General features: G+C 43.0%; 1 long non-coding RNA gene across 1 annotated transcript; it reads left to right on the forward strand.

Annotated features, from left to right (window-relative positions):
• Positions 1-23135: 23135 nt before the first annotated feature.
• On the forward strand, positions 23136-24748 carry LOC115042644 (uncharacterized). The gene is made up of 3 exons (XR_003840694.1): positions 23136-23254; positions 23437-23525; positions 24652-24748. It is a non-coding gene; the product is annotated as an uncharacterized LOC115042644 (long non-coding RNA).
• Positions 24749-25755: the final 1007 nt, after the last annotated feature.

The following is a 25755-nucleotide window of genomic DNA, read 5'->3' on the forward strand; positions in this document are numbered from 1 at the left end:
TAGGATGGTGCGGCAGAAACCGTAAAAGCAGAGTAGGAGTGGATGGAGAGTCTAGCCAGTTGAGTCTGGACAGCTGGTGTTGATAACTAATCTGCCCATTGCTGGCACTTTTTGTAAAACATGACACCCGGTAACCTGATAGCATGAATTAATAAATGAACAATTTCTTCTACAACAGGGGCCCCCTGTTCCACTGGGGTTTCTTTGCACAGACACAATAGATGCTTAGAGGGGCCCACAGGGGTGTTCATTCCCTCAAGTACTAACTACACAGACCACTGGATGACTGAGAACCACTTGATCAAATAATGACACTGAGAGCTGCTATCCTTGCTCATGTAGCTGTCGGAGTAATGCACAGTGTGGAATCTGTGAATAGCTTCTGGGAGGGAACCGACTGCCGCTTCTCTCTTTCTTTTTCTGGGTTATTTAGAGCAGGCCTAATAAGCAGTGTGGGTGGTGAATGAGGAACCATTAGCTCAATAGCTGAATGAAGCAGCCTCCTCTTGCTTCTTTGCTTTTTACCCACCGGCAATGGGGACACCTGCACACAGAAACAGACTGGGGGCGGGGATGAGGGGGTGCAGCAGCAGAACAGTTACAGGGTTAGGAGGAGCCAAGACTTGGGGATGACATGAAGAAAGGAAAAAGGAAAGTGCTCTCTGACCAACAGTACAATATTAATATCACATTTCTATGTCTGGAGTATAAAATCGCACTGTTAGAAATTTATTGGTTTAGCATAATATAAAGACTGGATAGATGGCCTAGCTCTGTCCATTGGTACTAAAACTAGACTCCCAATGCCTATAAAGATGCTTTTTAACAGATTTGAACTTGCTTTTGTCTTTTTTGTTTTATTTTCAGCTGTTTTGCATCCTTGACTGTTTACGTTTTGTTTAAACAATTATGTCTATAGGGAATCTTATGTAAAATAGTTTTTACTATGGATTAAATAAGGTAGCTAATGCACTAATCAAGTGTTAAACAGCTGGCAGACTAAGATGAGGCAACTAGCCTCAAACAATGGATTCACCAACTATACAAAGATTGGACTAGCTAGCCAGAAGCAAACGTCTCAAAATCTATGAAGAAAATTGCTGAACTCCTGATACATTTGCTCGGCACTTCCACACACTTTCTGAAAACAGTTTAGAAAAAATCTGCTCTTTAGCGTTTAAAATTTTATCATAGTAAGGCTAGATGATTACTTATCGTGGGTCCAATGTTTCCCACAGACAACTAGACTCCAGGAAAACTTACATTTGGAGGGATTAAATAAATGTTAAAAGCTAAATGTTTTTATAGGAGGTGTTAGTAGGCCCAATAATCACTGTTCCTACGTATTGCTTAATTGCTGATGACTTTAGCGCTCGGATGAATTCAACAACAGAAAATGTAAAATGTGCTTTAAATACATATCACTGGTCGTTCTCACTTCCTGCGAACAACACATCCAGTTGTAGTTGAAAGGTGAAACGAATGAGACCAATGCATTGTGGGAGCTGAGTGAGGCTGTCAGAGGGATGATGTATGGTGGGGCAGATGCATTGAGGAGGAATTGGGTTTGGGGGGGTGGTTATAGGCTTGGCTGAAGTAAGCTGGCAGACGAGGCATGGAGGAAAGGAGAAAGAACAGAGAAAGAAAGAGGAGCAGGCATGCAAGCTATGTGATTATTATCAGAAAACAGAGGGGCCGTCTGTTCTCCACCCTGCCCGGGCTCGAAGGCACAGGGCTGGGTCCCTGAGCAGGTGTGCAGGCTGGGGAAAATACAGGAAAGGTGGGAGGAGGGGCAGAGAGAAAACGAGGGGAAAAAAGAGCTACAGTGGGAATGAAAAGGAGAAGAAAAGACAAATTAAAGACAGAGAGAGGTGAGTATTGATAAAAAGAGGGAGGAAAAAAAAAGACTAAAAGACAGACATAAGCTTCTGATGACATCATAGCCGTGAGCGATTGTACACCGCCAAGATCAGAACAGAGGTCAACATTGGTGAAAGAGAACAGCATGCTGGAAGCTATCGTGGTCATTAGCGTCTCTCGCATGGCTTAATAAAGAGCTCAGACACTGGAAGTCTGTGTGCCTTCCAGCATTCGTCTCTATGGTTAGATGCCAATATAGGAACAGCAGTGTATCAGAGGAATGGGAAGGATCAATGAAGAGGAGACGTGAGTGTAACTGGATCACTGTGACCCACAGCTGACCCTTCATCACCAGGACACACACACACACACAGGCTATGTTGCCTGTACCCCAGACACACACTAACTTCTCTCTCCAACACCCATGTACACACACAATTGACCTTTCACCTCATTGGTTTATTGTCATCAAACTCATATATCTCTTATGCTTCTGTCTCTTCCATATTCATATTTCTTACCTTTTCTTTCATTCATTCATTCATTCATTTTCTACTGCTTATCCATTTCCAGGTCACGGGCGGTGCTGGAGCCAATCCCAGCTCACACTGGGCGAGGGCAGAGTACACCCTGGGCAGGTCAGTCCATCGCAATATACAGGGACAGTCAGAGACGAACACAGACCACTCACACCCACACTCAGACCTTGACTTAAACATGATGAAACGCGCACCCCCCCCCCCCCCCCCCCCCCCCGGACCGAACCTGTGACCTTCTTATTGTGGGATGCTAACCACTATGTCGCTGTGCTGCCCATTTCTTAACTCACTCAGGTTGTTGTATTGATGGCATTCATCAGATGACGAAGAGAAGTGTGTTTGATAATTTCGCATTCAAAGGTGTGTGTGTAATTCATGGGAACTGCTATTTTAGATCCCCTTTTAAGTAGAATTGCAGGTTGTTTTTGTTTTTTTCCTTTAATTACCGTCACTAATGTTGTCATAATAATGCACCAAATCAGTTGCATTTGCAATTGCACGTAATATCAGTCACAAAGGCTCAAGGTGAGATACTGCATCTCTTTACCTGAGCTAAAAAAAATTTGCTTCTATTGTACGTCTCCTTCTTAGTCTGTTCCAAGGATTTGAAAGGGCAAATAATTGGCTTGTGACTCTGCAGAGCAACATAATTAAGTTGAGATTAATCAGCAGAGACCAGTGAAGACCCTGCCTGTGTACATACGCAAATGCACACACTGACACACACACACTGTCGCCTTGTCAGCTGCTGCTGCTGCTTCTGGTAAAGAGCACAGGCTGTGGGAGTGCAGGGACATTTCTTGTGAAGGGAAGTGGTGGGTTTTTGTGGTCTCGTTTTAGCCCCGTTGAAAAATGGCCGAATGCTGCTTTCATTTTGAGCCGAGAGGCTAGCAATTACACTATGTGGGTCACGTGACTGAGATGCGTGGTTCTTTACTGCACCACCGAGACCCTCCAAGGCTGATATGCCAAGAATGAAAAATAAAGAGTGGACCCCTTCCTCTCCACCACAGCTCCAACCCTACTCTCGCACACACTCAAATCAACAGCCACACACTCACACACACACGCACACATTCAGTATCTTGCCCTCTGAATGGCTCCCAGGCCCATATGTGCATGCAGCTCATCTTTGCATTTATCAGTCTCACAATTTAATGAATACCTTGCCCTGGAATGAATGGATTTGCCAATAACACTCCAAATGTTCTTGGGCTAGCATAGCCCCACCCCATAATGCTCTTATTGTTCTCTGTTGTATTTGCTTCATTGAAATATAGATCAATATCCAGAGACAATGGATGACCAGCAGCACCAGATGAAAACAGCAAACACTCATTTAATTGGTGGAGAGTTGTCATTAATCTGCACTCGTGTGTGTGTTTCTTTTGCATGTGTGCGTATTTCCCATTGTTTGAACAACCTCCTACTTTGTTTCAAAGTGCTAGATTTTTTATTCTCTCCCTCTCCTGCCGACAGACAGCGCATCTTTTTCTGGTCAAGGAGGACATTGATGAATTGCTGCAAGGCAAGCCGGAGAGGTGCAATTAAGATTCCATCAGGATAAAGGTAAAGGTAAATTATTTATATTAACAAGAAGGCTCAACTCACCCAAACATTCCTCTGTAAATGGAGGAGAAAAAATGCCCTTACCACTGGAAGCTGGAGGAGCTGGCTTCTGTAAATTGTTTGTGTTTTTAATTAATGAGTCAGGCCATGTTTGTGTATGTGTGTGGCATTGTGTGCTGGGTGAGCAGGGGTGGGGAGTTCTGAGGGGAGGTAAAGAGAAATGATGTGGTGGGTGGTAGAAGAAGGGGTTTGCTTATTAACACCAGAGTCCTTGTTTTGTTTTTATCTGAGACTTTATTCTTCAGCTTTCTGGAGCATTTCTGTTTATGATACTGCGTTTCCTCTGAGATGACAATTTCAAAATCAGCGAGATAGCTTTCATGATACAAAAGGGACAAGTTCGCAAATCTTCATTTGAATTAACAAATGGTTCAGCTGCTTGTCTGAGTGGGAGTATAACAAGTGAAGCTTTTCTGTGTGTAGACACCTAATTTGATAATTTACAGGAGTGTCAAAGTTTTAGCCACAGACTCATTTATCATATCTTGTTAAACTGTGGTATATAAAGTTTGGCTGACACCATCTTGGCTCAGTGAAACCAGGTGAAACCATATTTACGGTGGTTGATCTGACTTGCTATGCACTCTACCTCATTTGTTGCATAGTCTGTCAATCACACAGTGGCCACGCCCTCATGTATATCCTGCTTAAGGGACAATTTTCCTACACATCAGCATCATGTTGTATTGAAGACAACTTGAAAGTAGTAATTGAGACCATAAACTCATTCGGAAAACGAGTACTGATGTAATAAGTGAAGAGAAGTATGGCCATTTCTCATGCAGGTTTAAGAGGCATGTCGGCGTTGGCTGCACTTCTCTGACCAACAGTCTAAACCCATTTTTATCCAAAGTCCCAAATTCACCCTGCTGTTACCTCAGCCCAGTGTAGAAAAATGCGCATGAGAATGAAGCAAAACAGTAAAGCAATGAAACCAAAACCGAAAGAACAAGCCTAAAACGATTCACAGAGCTAAGGCAAAATGTCCAACACTATAAGTGACCCTTTTTTCCCATGGAAGCAGTCATGTAGTCAATTGTTAAAAAAAAAAGCCACTTTAAGTTAATTTACAAGGTCCAAGTCACTGAGAATGTTAAGAAAAGAGTTATTGTAAGTTTTCCAACTTATGCAGCCACAAAAATAATAAAACTTTCTGCTCTTAGGAGAGATAGGGACACAAGAGAGAAACTAATATGGAAGGAATCAGAAACATAAACACATCTGTGGTTTAAAAAAAAAAAAAAAAGGTCACAGTGGAAAACTATCTGGCTATGAAAGACTGATTTTTGAATACAGTTGTTTGACAAGTTTCCAAAACAAACTTCTCCCTCGTGTGACGTTTAGATAACATGTCGGCATTGACCAGCTGCATTACAATTAGGGTTTGTTTGGAACATATACATGCAAGCATTTATGCCCTTCCTCAAATTTCTCACACCGAGACTGTCTCTTTTTGTTTGCGTTAGCAAAGACCTGAGAGGGTTTTGGCAGCACACTGGCTCCTGCTCTCCTGGTTTTACAGCCCACAAAAAGGAAATCATATCGCATCAAGAAAGTCAGCTCAATAGAACGTGCTGGTTCATCATCATTATCTCACAAAGTAAACATAATCATCCTCCAAATGTTTGCCAATGAAATGTTTTTTTCCCCCCCTTACACTACAGCAATGAACAGGTGAACTGTATGAATGTATCACAGAATTACAAAGTTTAGATGAGATTGTACATTATGTTATTTGATGTTACTTGATACTTAAACTGGATTTCGAGATAAAATATTCAAATTTTTTCAATTGACTTTTACAATTACATAGATTAAACATTAAAATATTTACTCCAATGGATGTTCTCAGCCTTTGTCACGTGCCTGTGGTGTTGTTATGTTATTGCACAAGTCTCAAACAATTAAGAAGTTCACAAGTTATCCAGCGTTTCACAAAAACGAAAATTAGAATTAGAAAATGAAAACATTTCCTCTGCAGTTCATTTCTTATTAATCACAATGCAACATTTCATATTCATCTTATGATCCTCCTAATACTGAATGATAATACAAAGTTTTGACTGATGCATTTTTACTTTGGAATATTAACAGGTTGCTTTTACTTTAGTGAAGGAACCTTCACCTTCTTCCAGCGCAAATCATTATATTTTGCAGTAGATCTGGAATTTGTAAAGCTTCTATAATGTCTTTCAGATGTCACTGAACCCACTGATGCGTGATGTGCTGACAGAGAGACGGTGAACATCCCAGGAGTCTTCCAGAGCAGAGTCGCCCTTGGCTTGATGGCCTCATTCAAACAACCTGCCTCGGAGTTTAAGTCCTGTGTGTGCAAGTGTGTTTCGAAGTGCGTGCACGTGCGTGTGTGTGCTTGCATATTTGTACAGCTGTGTATGTTTATACCCACCAATGTATGTGTGCCCACGCATTCTCAACATAAAAGTGTGTGTGTGTGTGTGTGTGTGTGTGTGTGTGTGTGTGTGTGTGTGTGTGTGTGTGTGTGTGTGTGTGTGTGTGTGTGTGTGTGTGTGTGTGTGTGTGTGTGTGTGTGTGTGTGTGTGTGTGTGTGTGTGTGTGTGTGTGAGAGAGACAGAGAAAAAGCAGGAGGAAGAGAGAGGGAATAGGTTTGTGAGAGTGTGTGCATGTGAGCGTGTCAGAATCAGGGAGAGAGAGACATTGTGTGGGTGGGACACGTTTTGACAAAGTTCCCCATTTTTCAGAAATAATCACTTGTTCCCGTTACAGAGACAGAGGCGTGTGACTCTGGGGCTGCTGAGAAGGCAAAGCCATAAAAAAAAAAAAACAACTCTCTCTCTATCTCTCTCTGTTTCTGTATCCCTCTCTCACTCCTGGAGCATCCAACCCTTGTCCTTGTGGCTGCTAACGAGGGGGTGCGGCTGTCACTGGAGGCGTCGGGGCTAAATTACCATATTAATTAGCTCATCCTTTGACCGACAAACACAGAGCTGAAATGTCACCACACTCACATTGGCCATAGGAAACACAATTAGTGGAAGTCATTATTGTTTTAGCAATGCCCTGTGTTTCTCACTCCATTTCCTGCATCCTCCGTTCCTCCCACTCGTCAGCTCCTTCTGCTCTCTCACTCTCTCTCCTGTCTCTGTTGTTGACCCGTACAAGTCTTCCGTCTTGTTTGCACTGCAAAGCTTACATAGGAACTATGTAAGCATATGGGGTCATTTGGTGGAAGCGTTTGTGTCAGTCATGAACGTGCCGCTCAGGCGTGACACCAAGCTGCAGTAGTTGACTTCACTCACAAAACTCTAGAACATCAGTTTCGCTTCCACATACTAATGATGTCACGCTGAACAAAACTGCAGGGATTTCTATTATGATGGTCATGGGTTAACCAGGCAGTCTGACCGCTCCCTGAGCGTCCTCACATCTCTGCATCATTCATGCGTTTTAGTTCTTTAGTATGCAAGGCCTATAATACTTGTATTATAGATCCTGTTTCTATATGAAAATGTTGCTTTGTAGCTCCCAGAAATTGACACTGATCAACTTATAAACCGAAATCTCTTAGAAATATGACTTTGCACTCAGATAGACATGGTTGATCTGTTCATGCCACCTCGAACAATTCATATTTTGTGGCGTCTACCCATTGATTCAAAGCTATCAACTATGCAAAACTGTAAGGGGCGAATGGTAAATATGCAAGGTAGTGATCCAATATTTTGCATGTTCTCCCTTTGCCTGTGTGAGTTCCCTTCAGGTCCTCCAACTTCCTCCAACTTCCTCCAACAGTCCAAATGCATGTTAAGGTTATTTGGTGACTCTTAATAGCCCACAGGTGAGAGTCCTTGCCCAGTGTATCAGATGAGTTACATCGCTTTCATACTCTCTCATAATTCTGTGAAATGTATGGATGGGAAAGTTTTTGTGTTGTCTCTCCATCCATTTATTGGGATTTTCTTTTGTCCGTCAACCACGCACATAAGAAATATAAGGGGTAAAAAGACAAAATGAAGATCTGTATGCTCTCTGTATTTTAGTGAACCCGAATAACTTGCAGAGACAATACCATGTGTGCGCCATATGTATATTCCTTTTGATCCAGAAAACTGTATCATACTGCAGCACACATGCTCAGCACTACTCCTCCTTTGAATCGCTATTCATGTCTTTGTGTAATCTTTGTGCACACATCTGATGAATAAATAAAAGTAGAGGGGACTGAACGACCCAGACACCCTTCTGCATAGATGTGACCCTGGACTGCTGCCTTTGTGTTCTTGCATGCTCTAAGATTGCTTCAATGCTGTCCAGATATCAGTGCCTTCGCATGCATGATATCTTAAGGTAACCTTGGAGCTTCCCATGCATGCCTGCAGGCATGTCAGGGTACATGTGTGGATGCATTTATGTTGTATGTATGTGCTATATGGTATATAAAAGATTAGGTAGTCTAGATGGAACTACAGTCTGAATGAAGTAGTTTGTCTGTAGTTCCAGTTTAATCTCCTACAGCCAGACCAGAACTCTCATTTAAGTAATGGATCTGTGGAGCAATTCAGACACAAAAAAGGTGGGTAGACACAAGTGGTGCCGCAGTGGGCTGCCATTGTGATGTGGACAAATTTAATAACTCGATGGAGAATTTGTTGATACTCACAGGTGCCATTCCCAGAGATGGGTGACTTTTTGGCTCCCGACTGGTTTTAAAAAGATGTCCTCAAGTAAGCTGGATGTAAAGGAGGTGGAACTTGTCCTGCCCTTTTTTCTGTCGCTATGTACTGTGCTGTCTCCTCCAGTTATCAGCAATGTGATCTCCTGCTCCGCTTAGGTGAGTTTCATCTCTCAGAAGCAGCAACAGTTGAAATAAACTCTCTTGGCGGAACTCATCTCACCTTTATCAACATATTATCATATACAACTGATTTAGGTTAGAATTTTTTTTTTTTTTTTTTTTTTTTTTTTTCAAAACCACATGACATTGAACTTGATGTTCTGCTATCTAATTATGCACAACATTGTTGTTTGTGATAACTGATAATCTTGTTAGGAAAAGACTAAAGAATAAGCATTGTCTAAATTTATCACAAAAAAAACAAAGGTAAGGGTGTTTCTTTACTTTGTAAAATGAACCTGCCTTTTCATAATGTTAGCCTACTCGCTCACACTAATGAGGCCGCCAAGGCACCGCAGTAACTTTGTCTAACCTGGCACTTTGTTTATCACTTGTCTACTTTTAGGCTGCTTGCATTTCATACCCATTATGACCCTAACCCTTTAATTTAGCAACGTTCTGTGTGTTCCCAGATCGCAGCAATTACTTTGACAGGAGCAACGGTATTATTAGGAATGACAGATGAATCTATGAATATAAGACCCAGGTTACACTAAACTAGAATTAGGCCAACGCTCCCAGTTGCTGTTGCTTTGGAAAATCCAGAACTGTAGATGCTACGGTTCATTGATGAAATTAATAGGTACTGATAATGAATGTTTAATTCATGAGTGAATCTCATCATATGTAGGCAGTCATGTATAATGTGATGTGTTTATGCCGGTTTGTGTGTGAGATTGCGCTCCGGCTCTCCTGGGGCCCGTCACTTGGGGGCCCACCAGCGTAAGAAGTGGGTCAGTCCCTTTGCGCTGAGCGGCAAGACTCAAGCAGTGACAGGTCTATGAGAAGCGCAGAGACAGAGTATCAGTAAAGGGGCCCCCTGTGATTCGGAGGCTGCAGTGCATGTAGCAGTCTAGGCTTCCACCAGAAATGTACAGCTTGTGTGCAGCATATCCACGCCGTGCGCTGCGTACATGGGTGGACTGTGCAGCAAGATAATCAGATGTGTTATTTGTATGGGGTGACAGCGAGGCATCTCACATAATATCTGAGAAAGCCATCTTTGACCTTGAATCTCGCTTTCATGCTGCTGCACTTGATGACTTGTCACATGTGGTCTGATTTAGATGTGTTTTGAAGGGCAGGCCAGGGCTGAGGGAGAGTGAACTCCTCAAAACAACAGACAGTGATGTATCAAAATGAGAAATATTTTATGAGGCAATAAAAGTTAATTGTGTGCCTGGTTTGCCAATCATATTGAACCTATTTAGATTTGTTAATATGCACACAAACATACAATTTCATATTGTAGTCTATGCCGATTTGTCACCTAAAAAACTCGTTTGTTTGTTTGTTTGTTTGTTTGGTTTTTTTTTTTTTAAGGTTACCGGATACAGAGTGATTTCACTTAGAGTAAATACAAAGCAAATCTGATACCACAGTTCTGTAAAGCTCTGAGTTTTGGTGCTTGCTTTGATTTCGTTTGCACAGTGGGGGTGTTCTTCTTTTCTTCTCTTCTTTCCTCTCCATCCCTAATAGTAGATGCCGTTAGAAGTCTTCTCCCATGGGAAAAATGCGACAGATCCCACATTGTTCATTGTTGTTTTTCTCTTCAAAAAAAAAAATCATCATGATGTGGGCTGATGGGAGAAAATGGAATTACAAAGATCACATTTTCTTCTCTGTGATCTGAGGTGCTAGTAGCGAGTTTTGGCAAGTTGGTGTGCGATGTGGTGGTGGTGGTGGTGGGGTGACAGGGTTTGCATGAATGTGAGAGCATGGGAGGGGGAGACGTAAAAAGTAGTCTATATAAGAAAAGGGGACAGAGAGAACAACACGGATAAAAGAGAGGGATACATTGATGTGACGCTTGAGGGTTTGAGATGCATAAAGGGAGGAGTTGCTCCGTGCCGGGAGAGTGGGCTGTATATTTACCGCAAAGAAGCTCCCTCCAGGGCTTTCCAGGGCTTGTCCCCATCACTACCTCAGCTCCTGCGCGTACCCTCCAGCTAAGCGCCCCAGTTACGCTCCACCCATCCAGGGAAGACAGCAGAGATACAGAAAAACAGAGACAGAGAGGGACTCTCCTCGGATAGCCCTTGGCCATGTTCTCTTCTGCCTCTGTCTGGAGCCAAAAATGGGGGGGGGGGGAACCACGTAGCACTACTGCCTCAGCACCAAAGGAAAATAAGCAGACTCCTAATGCCACAGAAGTGCTTATTAAATCCCAGGCAGCCTTGCAATTGTGCCGCGCAGCCAGTAGCAATAAGAAATTGTTTGCTGTTGGTTTATTCACCCTGCCTCCCTCTTATTCCACATGCTTTCTTAACCTCCTCCAAATCAGCCTGGACTTTTTGTTTTCTCCCTCTCGTTCTCCCCCTCCCTCTTTTTATCTTGCTGTTTGCGAGAAATGACGTGTGGCTGAGGCAAAAACACGGGACATGACAGCCAAGCAGCAAAAACATGCAGATGTGACAGTACGAGAGGGCCACTGGAGGGCACAAAGAAGGAGGGAGTATTAGGGAGAGAAAATGACAGGCACAAACAGAAAATCTGATAGAACCAAGACAAGACATTGCAGAAAAAAATATTGTGCAGGAGGGAAAGCGAGAGAGCCTGAGGGATGAAATATTTGAAATGGTGAAGGAGATTGTTAGTGTAGAGAGTGTGAGGGAGGGAGGGAGGGTTGGGGTACACTGTGAACAGCAGATTGTGGGGGCGCATGTTGTCGAGGTGGCCCCGGTCCCTGGTGCCCTCCTGTTTCATGGCTCTCACAGCCTGTCAGTGAAAACAGCCCAGCCATGTAGACAGCTGTGCTCAGGAGGCTGCGGGGGCGAGAGGAGAGAGCAGAGGAGAGGACCTTTGTTTTCCATTTTGCTCCTCATCTCCATCAATGTCCTCATTTTTATCCCAGCTCACTCCCTATGCCTTCCACCCAAAATCTCTGGCTTCTGCCATGTTTATCCTCCTTATCCAAAAAAAGTACCAGAAAAAGCACCTGAACGCTTGGTTAATGTTCAACAGCCTATTTGTTTAGTGAGTGTTTTGCCATTGTCTGTCAAATCAAACCATGTTGACTAAAATGTCTTCCTTCTTTTTCTGTGCCCCAAATTAATCCTGTTTATTGATACAGTAGTACATTTTGGAGAAATTAATATGTGTGTGTGTGTGTGTGTGTGTGTGTGTGTGTTCATATTCATATTGTCACATTAGAGAAGAAATTGTGCAGAGGGGTAAACGGACAGAACAACTGAGCTGCCATCTCCACTTGCTTGAAATCAATCACAGGTTTGCTCAAGTGATTTTTATTGGCCCTAAAAAGTCCTAGCCCACAGGCTAATGGGAAAGAATCATCTTCACTCCCACAAACAATACATCTCCCAATGTGGGGACTTAAAAGAATTTGACAGCTTGTCATCCAGAATGTCTCTGCGTTAGTCCCTGTTTGTGTTCATGTCCTCTACATCAGAGGGATCGCACAGATCAATGCCTCTCCTTTTCCTTTGAAGGGACAAGGACTGTTCCTAAGGTTGCACCCCCCCCCCCCCAATACCCTCTTCATCCCTCACGAAGGCCTCCATTCACCTCCCCGTCTCCCTCCGCCTCCTCCACGGCTCCCCCCTGCCCTTCCTGCCATCATGGCCTTGTTTATGAGCCTCTCCCCTGGAAGGACAGGTTAATAAAGGACCTAGCTCAGCTCAGGCCCGCCTGTTTCCTATTCGCTCCCTAATAAGACATATCATCTGCTGCCTTACTGGCTGCTTGCCAGTGGCAAAGCTCTCCCCAAAAGGTAGTCTGGTCCGCTGTGTGAGTGTGTATGTACTTTGAGTGTCGGCCCTATGGTAGCCTTGATGTATCAAAAAGCTGAATAAACATGTATTTCAGGAAACAGTTCTTATTATTCTTATTCTTATTTTTTATCATTTAAAAATAGTCATCATCTGTGATTGCATTGGTTAATATAACCAAACCTGCCAATGCCATAAGAGAGAGCATGTGTCCAGGGTGAGGGGAGGGTTTCTTAGCTTTTAACTTCACTTCTTGTGATTTCCAATCAGATTATTTAGAGGTGTATAGCCTTTCTAGTTATGTCTTTTATTGTGTACGTGCATGTGATTGCTTTTTCTGATCAGTTTCTGTTTTATTCTGTTTGTTTCTCATGTTTTCTGATACATTGTGTCTTTTGCCTCAGAGCCACCACACTGATGCCGACAATTAAAGACAGAAGAAGAAAACCAATGAAAGTAGCTCCCAGTGCACAAGGTTACCCTGTAAATCAGCTCCCAAGGACAACATAACAACCTCCTGAAAACACTGAAACACAAGGACTGTGATCTTTTTACTGGGGGACAAATGAAAGGCAGGAACTGGAGGAATGAGGAGCCAGGCCTGGTCCGTAATGCAGCGGCTTTGGGTTGTTTAAATCACCTTGACTGGACCGAGCTCTAAAAATGAGCCAGCTCCATCCTGTCCGGAGGGAGACCAAGGAGACTTGGTATCCAGTAAACAATGTCCGCCTCGCCCTCAGGAACCCTACCAGGGAGAGGAAACTGCAGGTCCTTTGGGGCTTTAACTCTGACCCCCCCTCCCTGATGAAATATGGGCCCTGCCCTGTGGTGTAAACTTGTTTGAACTTGAGTCCCTTATGGGCAAGGGCGTGTGTACGTTTTTCATCATGCCTTTGTGTGCGTTTCTGTGCACTTGCATCACTTGGGACTCATGGAGTACAGCTATGTGATCGCAAATAACTCCGAAAAATAATGACTCTTGCCGAAAAACATGTTTTTGAGAGAACGAGGTGTTTTGAATGAGGTTCTGCACCATTTGAAATAATAGCCTTAATATGGTTTAGGTTCCAAACTCATTACGTGCATAAGGATAAATTATTAACACCCAAGTTTATGGATTTTGCAACTAAGGGAATTAAATTGAAAATTTCAGAAAAACAGAGAGCTCGTGTTACTTTTGTTCTCTCCTGTGTTAATTATTAATCTATGCAATTACGAGTCTGCTAAGAGACTTTTATTAATAATTGTACTTTATTTATAATCTTCCCATCTGTGTGTTTTTGCTAAAGAAATGAGTGAAAAGCAGAGGGTGTGAGGAGTTGTGAGAAATGTTTACACAATATGTCGTTGATACTTTAATGAACGTGGTAGGAAATGGTCAGTGTGTAACACCGACTTGTGCTTTATGTTTGATGTGATCCAGGGTGGGGGTGGGTGGGGGTGGGTGGGGGTGATGGATCGCGTGTGCTAAATGATCTTTACCATACAGCCCAAGATGTTTCTACTCGGTGGAAAGATTTATTCCCTTTGAACAGCTGTGTATGGAGGTGAATTGTGAAATTTTGCAAGGACTCTAAGGGTAAATTGTGCTCCGTGATTGTGTGAACAGCATGAATAATGTATAAGCAAGCCTTCATTTCCTCTCATTTCCTACTTTCCCAGAGATATTCTGGGATACTCTAAGAAAGTAGGTAGGTAAAATAGGTTGCCACTTCGTGCCTAAGCATGGTGTCTATGTTTTTACCTCGTGAAGAAAGTGACTTTTGGAAGGAAACGTTTCTCCATCCGAATATACAACTAGTAATGAGGTATTTCTACATGTTGTGATGCCTCAATAATGGACAGCAGTACAGAAGTGGCGTTGGTGTTCAGTATAAATAAACAGATCCACATGAACACACAGGCAGGATTTAAATTTCTCCTCTTCCCTTCAATTCCTCCTGCTGCGGCTGTTAGTTGAGGTAATTTAGTGTCGTCTCTGTTTCCATGGCACATCAGAAATGCACGCTGTCTTTGTACAAATTGATCTGTAGAATGTCCCTCACGCTGTGCCTGGTGTTCCCCTAATTGACAATGCATGCGTTTCCATTTCTGCTCTTTTAAATTTCAAATGATGGATGAGGAAGAAGGCTGCCTCTCTGAGAATGCAAAAAGCACCTTTAGTCTGCGGATGACGGCGACAAGTGTCGTAACCTAGCAACCAGGGAGTCGCTGAGCGAGAGGGCACATGCACAAAAAGAGAGAGAGAGAAAGCCCTTATACTGATTCTAGTTTATTCATGCCTTTGTTTGACCAGCTATTTCAGGACCTTTTGAGCATTTCCCTCTCACCCAAGGATTCATTTATTTTTAGCAGCATTCCCAGCTTCCTGCCTTTTCTCTGTGCTTGCCTCATGGGTGAACACTGCTTAACCCTTTTTCTATTTCTGATGTGCTGCCTGCATCTGCTGCTCAGAACCACATGGGAGGATGGATTTGTGGGGAAAAGGGGAAAGGGAGGATGGTCATGGTGTGTGTGTGTGTGTGTGAGCTTAGGAAGCGGGGAGGAGAGATGGGAGGAAAGAGGATGCGGGAGGAGAAGAGACAGAGGGAGTGTTTTCCATCTGTTTTTTTGGCTGAATGTGTTCTTTTTGTTTGAGGCCATCATGCCGGGCAACATGTTTTGTTTTGTTTTTTTGTTTTTTTTTTGTTTTGTTTGTTTTTTGTTTTTTTGTGTGTGTGTGTTTTTTTTAACCATCTGGACTATTGCCTATTACAGATCATTTCCTTTGTTTTTACTAAATTTGTGCGAGCTGTGCACCCACAGCCGTATTGAACTTCACAACTCTAATGTGTATCGTCCTGTTTTTCGCAAACACACTGATTGTCGTTGTCAGTTACTTTACTTCGACGAAAGCCACTCGTTTAGTTTTCAGTCATATTGCAGTGGTTTGTGCAATTCTGAGTAACTCCACTAAATCAATAAAATTGAAGACATCATTCCAACTTTCCCCACTTTGTCTTTGGGACGGATCCATGAGCCCATTTGCTCTTATAAATCTTTAAAAGGCTCCTGTGCACTGTCACTCATAGGCTTGGCATTTTAAAAACACAAAATCATGCCAAATCTGTGATGTAATTTTTTTATGCCCCATGTCCCGACTTTTCATCCTCCGTCTCTTATATTGCATTACATTACCCACGATCACCTGACAGCTTTATTATTAGGTGTGATATGCTACTATTGATTAATGTTCCCTGGGGCTGATGACCTGAGATGAGGAGAGAGCTACAGCAGTTTGATAAACTCACTTATTTCTAAAATCATTGCCCCCGTAGTTGTTTTCAGAATAGATGCCCCCCCCCACCAACACTGACTAATGTGACATACTTTCCAAGACTGATATTAATAGACAATCTAGACACTAACCCTTTAAAAGCAGGCCACAAAAACTACTGCAGTTTAAAAAACATCATTTACTCCAAATGCGGGTGGCTATTTTTTAAGTTTATGGCAAATGTGAAATGTATTGGTGAGTATTTTTAGCAATGCATGTGGGAAAGAATAACAACATACAGTACGAGTGTCCCCTGGTGCAAAACAAACAAGGCTCACTATGATTTTTTTGGACAACAATGGAAGTCTGAAGCTTTTGTTGACACAGTTTGGTAGTTTTGTTTTTTTTTTTTAATCTTTAATCTTGTTTACATATGTTAATTTTCAGTGTGTCCAAAACTAAATATGAGGGTCACGGAAGCCATCAAATACACTAAAAACATTAAGTTTAGAAGCTATATACTCTACAACTGCATGTATTTGACTTAGTAGTCATATTTTCCTGCTCGTTGTGTTTATACAAGGAATTATCTTGCCCTGATGTCTCCTCTTAATCACCCTTCTCTCATGGCTGTGCCTCGTTCTCTCTGCTCCTGAATTTACATAGTCAAAGCTGTGATCATTTCCATGAGGGTGGAGGTATGGCTCATCTCAGTCTGAAGCACTGCACCGCTGCAGTCTGTGGGAAACGATAGGGGAAAAATAAATGAGGAAATCATACAGGGGTGCTCAGTGGCTGACATGTAGCTCTCTAGTGGCAATGTGATTTTACTGTCATTGGCTGGAGAAAGGTCAAAGCAAAGGCGCATTGAAATGGGGGAATAAATAGGCAAGCATACTGCAGTGCATTGGGAGAGCAGGCCTGCCAATGAAGTCCCAATCTATTCCCCTCACGCTCCCTCTTCACTCCCATTACAGACCTCATCAGCATCAAATCCCCACTAGCAGCAGCAGCAGCAGCAGCAGCAGCATGCCCTCCCCGACATATACAATATGGTACTGTGCACACACACACACACACACACACACACACACACACACACACAACCCATTTGCAGGCTGTGCTAAAAGGAGGCTATTTGTTTAAATCTTCTGGGCACTCTGTGAAACACTGTATATGCATTTGTGGGTGCATGTCAACAATCACCTCTAACTCTAACCTACAAACATCCAGTCAGATTGTCCACCACTTTCCATGGTGATCATTACCGACAGGCTGCAATCAACAATCTGAGCTGAGCTGACAGACTGGCATCATCCTCCAAACTACCATCCTTTTTAGTTTAACGTTTATTATTTGTCATGTATGTTTTTAGTGCGCATCATTGTAGCAGACTTCACACTGGCATTTTTGAACAAAGTGTGTATTTAAAGGGGACACGACAGGAAGGAAAAGCCGCTTTTCCGAAAATGTAATTGTTGGATGTTTGCCATGTGATGATGAGTTGCAAGGGGGTCGTTGTTTATTAACCACTACATCACTGCCCTCTCTCTGCCCCCCCCCCATGCTCTCCTCCTCCGCACAACGCCCCATTTCCAGGGCTGATACCTTTGCTACATCCACCCCCACCAGCACCACCTCCTCCACCTCGCAGTTTCTAAAACCCTTCTCTGTCCACCTCAGCTCAGCTCAGCTAACATGACAGGCCAGGCAGATGATGATAAATGCAGAGGAGGAAAAGCAATTACTGGATCAGTTAGGTGTAGTAGGGAGTGCTCAGGGCACTCATTACCAGCAGACTGTAGAGTTCAGGATGCGCACACTCACACACTCTCACACAATCACACACACACACCTTTACAGGATTAGATGCATCAACAGTAAGCATTAGTGTCCGAGTTACATATGTCAAACTGTTTCTTTTTGTTTGATACCTTCATTCATCAAGATGTATAAAATCAACAGATCTTTCATTTTTCATTGAACGCTGCAGCCGCAAACCTAAAGAACATGTTCTAATGATAACAAAAATATGACCGAGAGTGGAAAGCAAACGACAAGTACACTGTTACACATGCACATCATGAATAGGTTAATATCTTTCCGGCCGTAATGTGGCGTGCATTTGTTGACGTGAGCTATAGAGCAGTGTGACGTGCCATCTGCACACCTGTCAAAGCAGAGGAAGACATGTATAGAATATAAGACAACAAGGATAAGGTAGTCCTGGTGATTGACAGTTTCACTGAGGTTGTCATAGGGACAGCTGCAGTCCTTGCTGTCCCCTGAGGAGCATGTAGAAACACTAATAATAAGGGAGAGACATATACACACATAGTGGGAAAGAGAGAGAGACTGAGGAAAAAGGAAGGGATGATTTTGTATTTACCCTGAACACACAGACACACACACACACAAGCACACACTCAGCAGCAGTTGCCCAGGCTGTGTGTGTATGTGAGTGGTGGGCGGTGAGATCGCAGGTCAGGCCCACGCAGTCCCCATTCAGCTGTACAGTGAGCAGCACACACTATCTACACAGGGGCCAGAATGGCAGACGGAACAAAGAGGAGCTCATTTGTGCACGCGCAACAGAAACGTGCACACACACAGATTTACACATGCATCAACTCGCACATGCAACCAGGCTCCTCCCTGTGCCAAAAAATCCACCCCGGTGCCCAGCAGCTTCGCAGCACTGCTGCCCCCTCTCAGTCAAACACATGACCATTAGAGCTTCATCACAAAATCTCATCTCTAAATGTTAGTAAAGTCAATAAAGGTACAAAACAGGATGTTATAAATGAAGTCCTTTTCACTCTGTAACTGTAAAGTTTTTATTAACCTATGATTTTTGCAAGGGGAGGAAGAAATTAAACACTAGCTCACTTTATGAAGAGTTACTGCTCAAGGGCATATTCATTCATTCATTCGAGGGATGCTGGAGCCAATCCCAGCTCGCACTGGGCAAAGAGTGGGGTCACCCTGGACAGGTCAGCAGTCCATCACACAGAAAGACAGATGAACAACCGCTCACACCCTACAGAACCTCAATGTGATGTCTTTGGATTGGGGGGAGGAAACCAATGCAAGCACGGGGAGAACATGCAAACAGCACACAGAAGGGCCCCAGGCCCGGGAACCGAACCCGCAACGTTCTTGTTGTGAGGCAACAGCGTTAGCCACTATGCCGCCTTGCTGCCCAGGCCATATTCCCCAAAAAAAAAAAAAAAAAAAAAAAAGAAAATTCCAGCCACAATTACATAAGAGTCCATGGGTCATAATTGTGGGTTTCCTTTACCACTTCACACAGTAAACATGTGATTATGAAAACGGCTTGATTCTGTTGGACATCTAATCACTGGTTGCATTGTGGTTCACCGTGATATCACTTTCCTTAACCTTAACTGTCAGGCGAGGTGTGTGTTTGACTTTGATAATGGGCATGTTTGGTTATTCGGCTTGCAGGGGCATTTTGTCACATGTCTGACCACATTTAGACTGGACAGGATGTTCTAAACAAGTTCATGCTTGAGTGCCGCTGGGAGAGGATGATGTAGTGGCACTGTAGGTGGCAGAGATACACAAAGTCTCAAAGTGTGTTTGTGTGTGTGTGTGTGTGTGTGTGTGTGTGTGTGTGTGTGTGTGTGTGTGTGTGTGTTTTTTTTCTTCTTCTTCTTCTTCTTTTTTTTTTTTTATGCGTGTGTGTGCATCAGCACCAGAGTGAATGTTTGTGTATATGGGCGAGTGGGGGTGGCAGGGCTATAATCTGCTCCAAACTGCTTGCGGGCAGAGGCGAGGTGGGCGAGACAGTGATACAGAAAGAGAGCAAGGGAAGGAAAGAGCGAGGTGGGGGTTGGGGAGTTGGGGGGGGGGGGGGGTGTTGAGGACAAGCAAGGAAGAAATGAGTTGGCAAGAGAGAAAGAAGAAGTACAAAAGAGATGAGAAATAAGGAAAGATGGAAGGAGAAGTTGAGGTGACTTGAGAGCAGCGTGGCTTTGTAGGGCTCACGGATGCTCTACAGCTACTGTACCAACTGTCCTCACTCCTCTCCCACCCATTGTCAGGCCCGGGCTCCGTGGGCGCTGGCAAGGCAGCTAATTCCTCTGACATTTATGCCGCTTTCTCAGCCCTCCGGTGACGCAAGCCTGGACGCAGCCTCAGTCAGTGCGCACAATGGCCTCAGGTGGAAGAGAGATGGTGGATGGTGCGGACCAATGAGGTGCCAAAGAGCAGGCCTTTAAAAACAGTCTCTGTGCCAAGGTCCTGCATATTATGTTATATTATACAGTATGTTTTGAATAAAATAGGATTAGTGTGGGTGGAGGAGTACGAAAAGAAAACAGTGTGGAGGAAAAGAGCAAAAGAAACTCAAGAAGAAGAAGAAGAAGAAGAAGAAGAAGAGGTGGAGAGGGAAAGATAAATTTGGTAAGAATCGGATAATGTGAGGAATTTTGAATTTTTCTCTCTTCACTGCCAAAATGCGCTCTTGGGATTCAAAGAAAGAATTTCATGAATTCTGTTACCAACATCAATGTCGAATTTCAGAAATACCCTAGCAACTTTTTTTTTTTTTTTTTTTTAGGAGTTTGGCTTGTTGTTCACCTTAACTGACATCACTACGCAGCTCCGAATCCCTCGCTGCTTTGTAACCTCCTCACTGATGTACATGACTTCTAGCGGCTTTGATAAAACTACAATTTATCCATCGCTTTTGTTCTTGACCCTGAGACTCACTGCTGATGTCAAGGTTACAAACATGCCAACAACTACAAGGCAAACTATCAACAGCTGCTGCTCATATGTGGATATGGGCAAAACGACAGTGATGGAAGCAGAATTAAGGTGCAGAGAATGTAGTAAGTTTAAACTTGATCAGTAGTGGGGAAAAAAAATCAATTAAAGTGGATCCAGATATCCGAGATAAACTTTTCACATTAATGAGGCCTTATCTAATATAGCCAGAAACACTGAAACTGCACTACGCTCCTTCTCCAGACACATTTTAATCTATGTCTTTTTTTTTTTGTCTAACATGGTTTCCCCATATTAAATCTATCCGGGTTGACAAACAACTTTCATGATGTTTTGCTTGAAGACATGTCAGCACAGTTAACAGTTATTTGTACATATTGTTTGTTCGGTTGTGACTGGCAGCAGCTGACACAGTGTCGCTACATATAATGCAAACTCTCACTCGGGTTTATTTTGCCCCAATGCCCGTTACTGCAAGTTGACAGGGTTAGTTTCTGAATTTACAGAAGTTCCTAAGTTTTGGTGATTCGGATTCACAGTCGTGGTGATGGCTTCGTTTGGTCACATGGGAAAAAAAAAAAAAAAAAAATCATATATACAACAAATCAGCCAATCGACAAAATGTAAAGAATCTTTATCAATTAGAAAATGTGCTGCAAATACTCGAACAAAAATACAAATACTTTACTTTTATTGTTAACTGGAAACACTCCTGCTGTGTTGTGGGTTCTGTATTTTTGTGTTGTTTGATTGCGTTGTGAGAACTTGCAATGCATGTGTGCATGCTTCCACGCTAAGGTACAGCGGGGTAGCTGGTTAAATAAATCCCTTTCTAGGTTGTGCTATAAATCCCGTCCTTGTGATTAAAAAAAAAAAAGGGGTATCATTCAGCAGAAATCCAAAACACACTGGCTTTTCCATGATACTGTGAGAGTGAAATTTCAGCCAGGAAGTGTAGCACCCAGCTAGCAAAAGATCAGAGGGGTGGCAGCTCACCATCTGTGGGCAGATCACTTGGTCATTAGCAGGTCCTGGTCGGCCCTTTATTGGCATGCCGCTCAGAAAGTGGTTGAAACGTGATTATTGGAGTTTCATGACAGTAAATTTACTTCATAGAGCATAAGCTTGTGGTATTTTAAAAGTTTGTTTTTGTTTGTTTGTTTGTTTGTTTGTTTTTTCCCCCCAAATTCATTTTAATTTGGTTCCTCTAGAGCTTCAGGACAGACTACTCGGTAAAAACCCTTGAAAAGTGAAATGACTTTACAGTGTTGTACATCAATTTAATAGCAAGGTGCTACGGTGGCAATGATAGCTTGTCCACTTTAGCAATATTATTGGAAATGATAGGGCTCCTGCGAGTTTCGATGTATTTGCGTACGTGCGTATTGTGCATTTGTTTATGTATTTCACAGGATGTGCATCAGGACAGCTGTGATACCGGATACTTTCACTATGCGCTGTGCGTGCGCTGCTCCTGTGGGCAATGTGCTGGACATAAACACATTTACATGCTACGTGGGTTGGTAGCCTGTTCCACAGTAGCTATGAAGGCAGCGTTTGCAGACGTGCTTTGACAGGATGTAAACACCAGATGCCAGGTCTGGTCTTACTTTAACTATTTCCCATGAAGAGAGCTGGAAACACGAGGTCATCACATTTAAGTCCGCTGTAAACTATTAAACATGACTTCATCATAGTGATATTGCCTTCCGTTGTTAGCGTGCAGGTGTCAACACATAAATGGAGTCATAATCTGTCCCCTCATATGTCAGAAGGAGCAAATAGCAGGAATATTGTTTAACTGTGTTTCTGCTCAGTGCACTCTCTCATAGTCATATAACAGGCAGAGCCCTGTCTCTTTAGATAGCAGCCTGGGGCTCACACTCTGTTGACTTTTTCAACAGTGCCTCATCTTAGCCTCCATTTGCTCCCCCCCCCCCCCCCCTTCACATCTGAGCTTCTCTCTCTGCATCCCTCCTTGTACTCTGCAGGGACACGCTGATAGATATAATTGTCAGGATACTCACATAGCCCGAGGGAACAAACTAATGCACACACAAACAGAGACACTCATTACTTCCTTACATAACTCACGTAACATGTACTTCACATTAAACAAAGTGGAATGCACGTCAGTGGCATGGTGGCACCAAACGTGACGTGTGAATCCATCTACTGATATGACGGCCCCAAGAAAAATCCAAACCTCCTGTCATTCCTGAATTGCCTTTGCAAATGACTGTAAAGTAAATGCAAATATCTCTTTGTGGGTTTTAACGCTTGCAGCTTCGGCATGCAAATGATAGATGGGATCCATTCTTGAGCAGTGGGCTGCTTTGTTGATATTCAGTTCTCTCTTTTTCTCCCTTTTCATTCAGACCTGCATTGAACACAGTTCAGAAAGGCAAGTGTCTCTCCCTTCACTTGTCACCAAGTAAAATGTTGTTGTTGTTGTTTGTTTTTTTTTTTTTTAATCCTTCTCTCTGATGTTATATCTTTGTTTCTGCTAAGGGTTTGGTTCAAAGAGAGTTCATGGTTGTAGCAGAAAAGACCTGCACGGATCGTATCTCCGGTTGGAGGAGGCTGACATTCACCAGAGAGCTCACAGCGAGATGTAAGATTGATCGACCATCATTTTAGCCCTGTCACTGATGTCTACTCCAAATAAGCGTGGTGTTTTGTGTTTTGTTGCTTTATGGCCCACTTGTATGAAATGAAATGTCATTTGTATGTCTAATGCTTACTCTCTGCCTGCTCTCTCTGTCTGTCTCTGTCCCCACCTCACACATGCTGTAGATAAAAAACATACACACACGCTGACTGGATATAGGCGCGGCTTCCGCATTAAAGAAGTGAAGATTGAAGACAAAGTCATTATGACTGAGGTGCAATCTGTGAGCCCCCCCCACACACACACACACACACACTACCATCACCACCACCCTTGCAGCCTCCAGTGCTCACCCGGATAGATCTAAATGATATTGACAGTTGAATAAATTTTCTGCATGAAATCATGTCAGCTCGAGCATGCTGTCCCTGTACTCCACACCCCTCACCCTCCTCTCCTCTCTCCTCTATAGCCCACTGGAGTGCTAAATAATTACATTACTTTCCAGAGGCTAATTTGACTGAAAGCAGTGATTCTGGTCCCATAGCACCATAGCTGTTTTCATATATTAAATATTGGTATTGGTTACTCTTGTACCGATATTGTGTGTGTTTGACATTGATAATCAAGCTTTTGGACTGTGCTGCTTCAGGGTTAATAGCGCGGTGGGTGATGACTGTCATCATCAGATATTAAGATAATTATCAAGTGACCTTGCCCATATGGATGTGTGATTTGCAACCAGTATTGAAGGAATCATCAAACACGGAAAAAGAGCCAATGTGGGAGTTCATTAATAAAACTTTATCTGGGTAAAAATACTGGTGATGCCATCGAATAGAGCAAAAGCCGACAGGACATGTAGTTCAAAATTGGAGTTCCCAGGGTCTAAATACAGAATCAACACACTGAAAGTCTATAACGTTTGTCACAAAAAAAAAACAAAACAAAACATGGACATATCAAAGCATGTAGCAAATAAGAAAAACTCCCTAGAACAACAGCAATACACACTGAAAGTAGTAACAGTAAACACAAAGCCATCTGGAAAGCAAGTAAATGGGGCAATGTTATAACTATTTCCTAAAATGACAATGCTATATTCATGGTGATGCTTAATGTCTCATCCCTACTGAATGTACACTTATAAGAAATCCATTCATCATGATCTGCCTGCAAATAGAGATACTTATGCGGCATATAGCCTTTATGTCTGTTCTGATCCTCTAATACTCTATTTAATCCTCAAGACCTGTTGCCCATAAAGCTACAGTCATTTATCACTTCATCAAGTCTTTTATGTGTTTAATGACATTACAATTACAGAATTAACACGTTGTGTAATCGTGTTTGTTTGCTGTTGATTAATGCTTTGACCTTTACATGTCTACTGACTACAGTTCAATGGAGAGCTTGGCCGCAGTTTCTTAAGACGGGTTTATGGCCGTTTTGGTGGAGGACACGCTGCCGTCTGCGAGTGATGTTGTGTAACTGTGCTGGGACTGACTGCTCTTTCCACTGCTGGATTTTCTGCCCCCTGGTATTTGAAACAGCGAATGTCTGACTTCTATGACTACAAGACTTTATTCTCTTGATTGTGTGTGTGTGTGTGTGTGCGGAGGGGTGGGATCTAACAGAATAATAAAAGAGCAGTTACATCATGTAAGAAAAAGACAGAATGCTTTCTCTTCGCCTGCAGACTTTCAGTCAAAACAAGGCACTATTGGACTGCTTTGTCTGTGTCTCACAATTCATGGCTGTCTCAATGTGTTTCCCATTTAAGAGTGGCTGTGTCCCTTTTCACTGTTAGGTCATTATCACATCAAAATTAAACTCTACCCCAAGTTTTTTTTTTCTAGTATATTGTCTTATCTTCTGGGAAGAGTTGTGTTGTGTGAGACAGGAAGTACAAGGATCAGAGAACAGACAAAGGTCATTGGCTGCAGGGTTAAGGCAACATGGGTTAAGTAGTGTTAAAGCTTCCTCTCCCTGAAAAGCCCTTTAATCATGAAGAGGACAAACAACTCACTTAAACGCACACACATTCAGTAAGACTCACACAAACACACACAAACAGAGTTTGCTGATGACACAGTCATGGGTCACCCTGAGGGATAAATGCTGATAATGATAAAAACAGTGCTTCCTCAACACTATTCTGGAAAAGCACACACACACACACATATGTTACCACAGATATAAATAAGGTCTTCGTCTGTGTGGCGCATAAGTCGTATTTTTAGGAACCAAAATCGTGTTCTCAGAATCTAATGTGTTTTCCAGTTTGAAGCGCAGACACACATTTCCACTTCCCCCATCGCTCAACATTGTTCCATCTCGCTGCCATTACCCCTGACCCCGGCACTCAAAGTAGTTTTACCCAAATTTCTCTGTCTCCCTCATCTCATCTCCGCTCCCTTGGCAGCTGTGTCAACACCCACAGGCCTCTAGCCTTAAACAAACCTTCCACACAGCCATTGTACGCTGTGCCACTCCCCTCGCAC

This window comes from Echeneis naucrates, chromosome 4, assembly GCF_900963305.1.
Source record: "Echeneis naucrates chromosome 4, fEcheNa1.1, whole genome shotgun sequence".
Lineage (NCBI taxonomy): Eukaryota > Metazoa > Chordata > Actinopteri > Carangiformes > Echeneidae > Echeneis > Echeneis naucrates.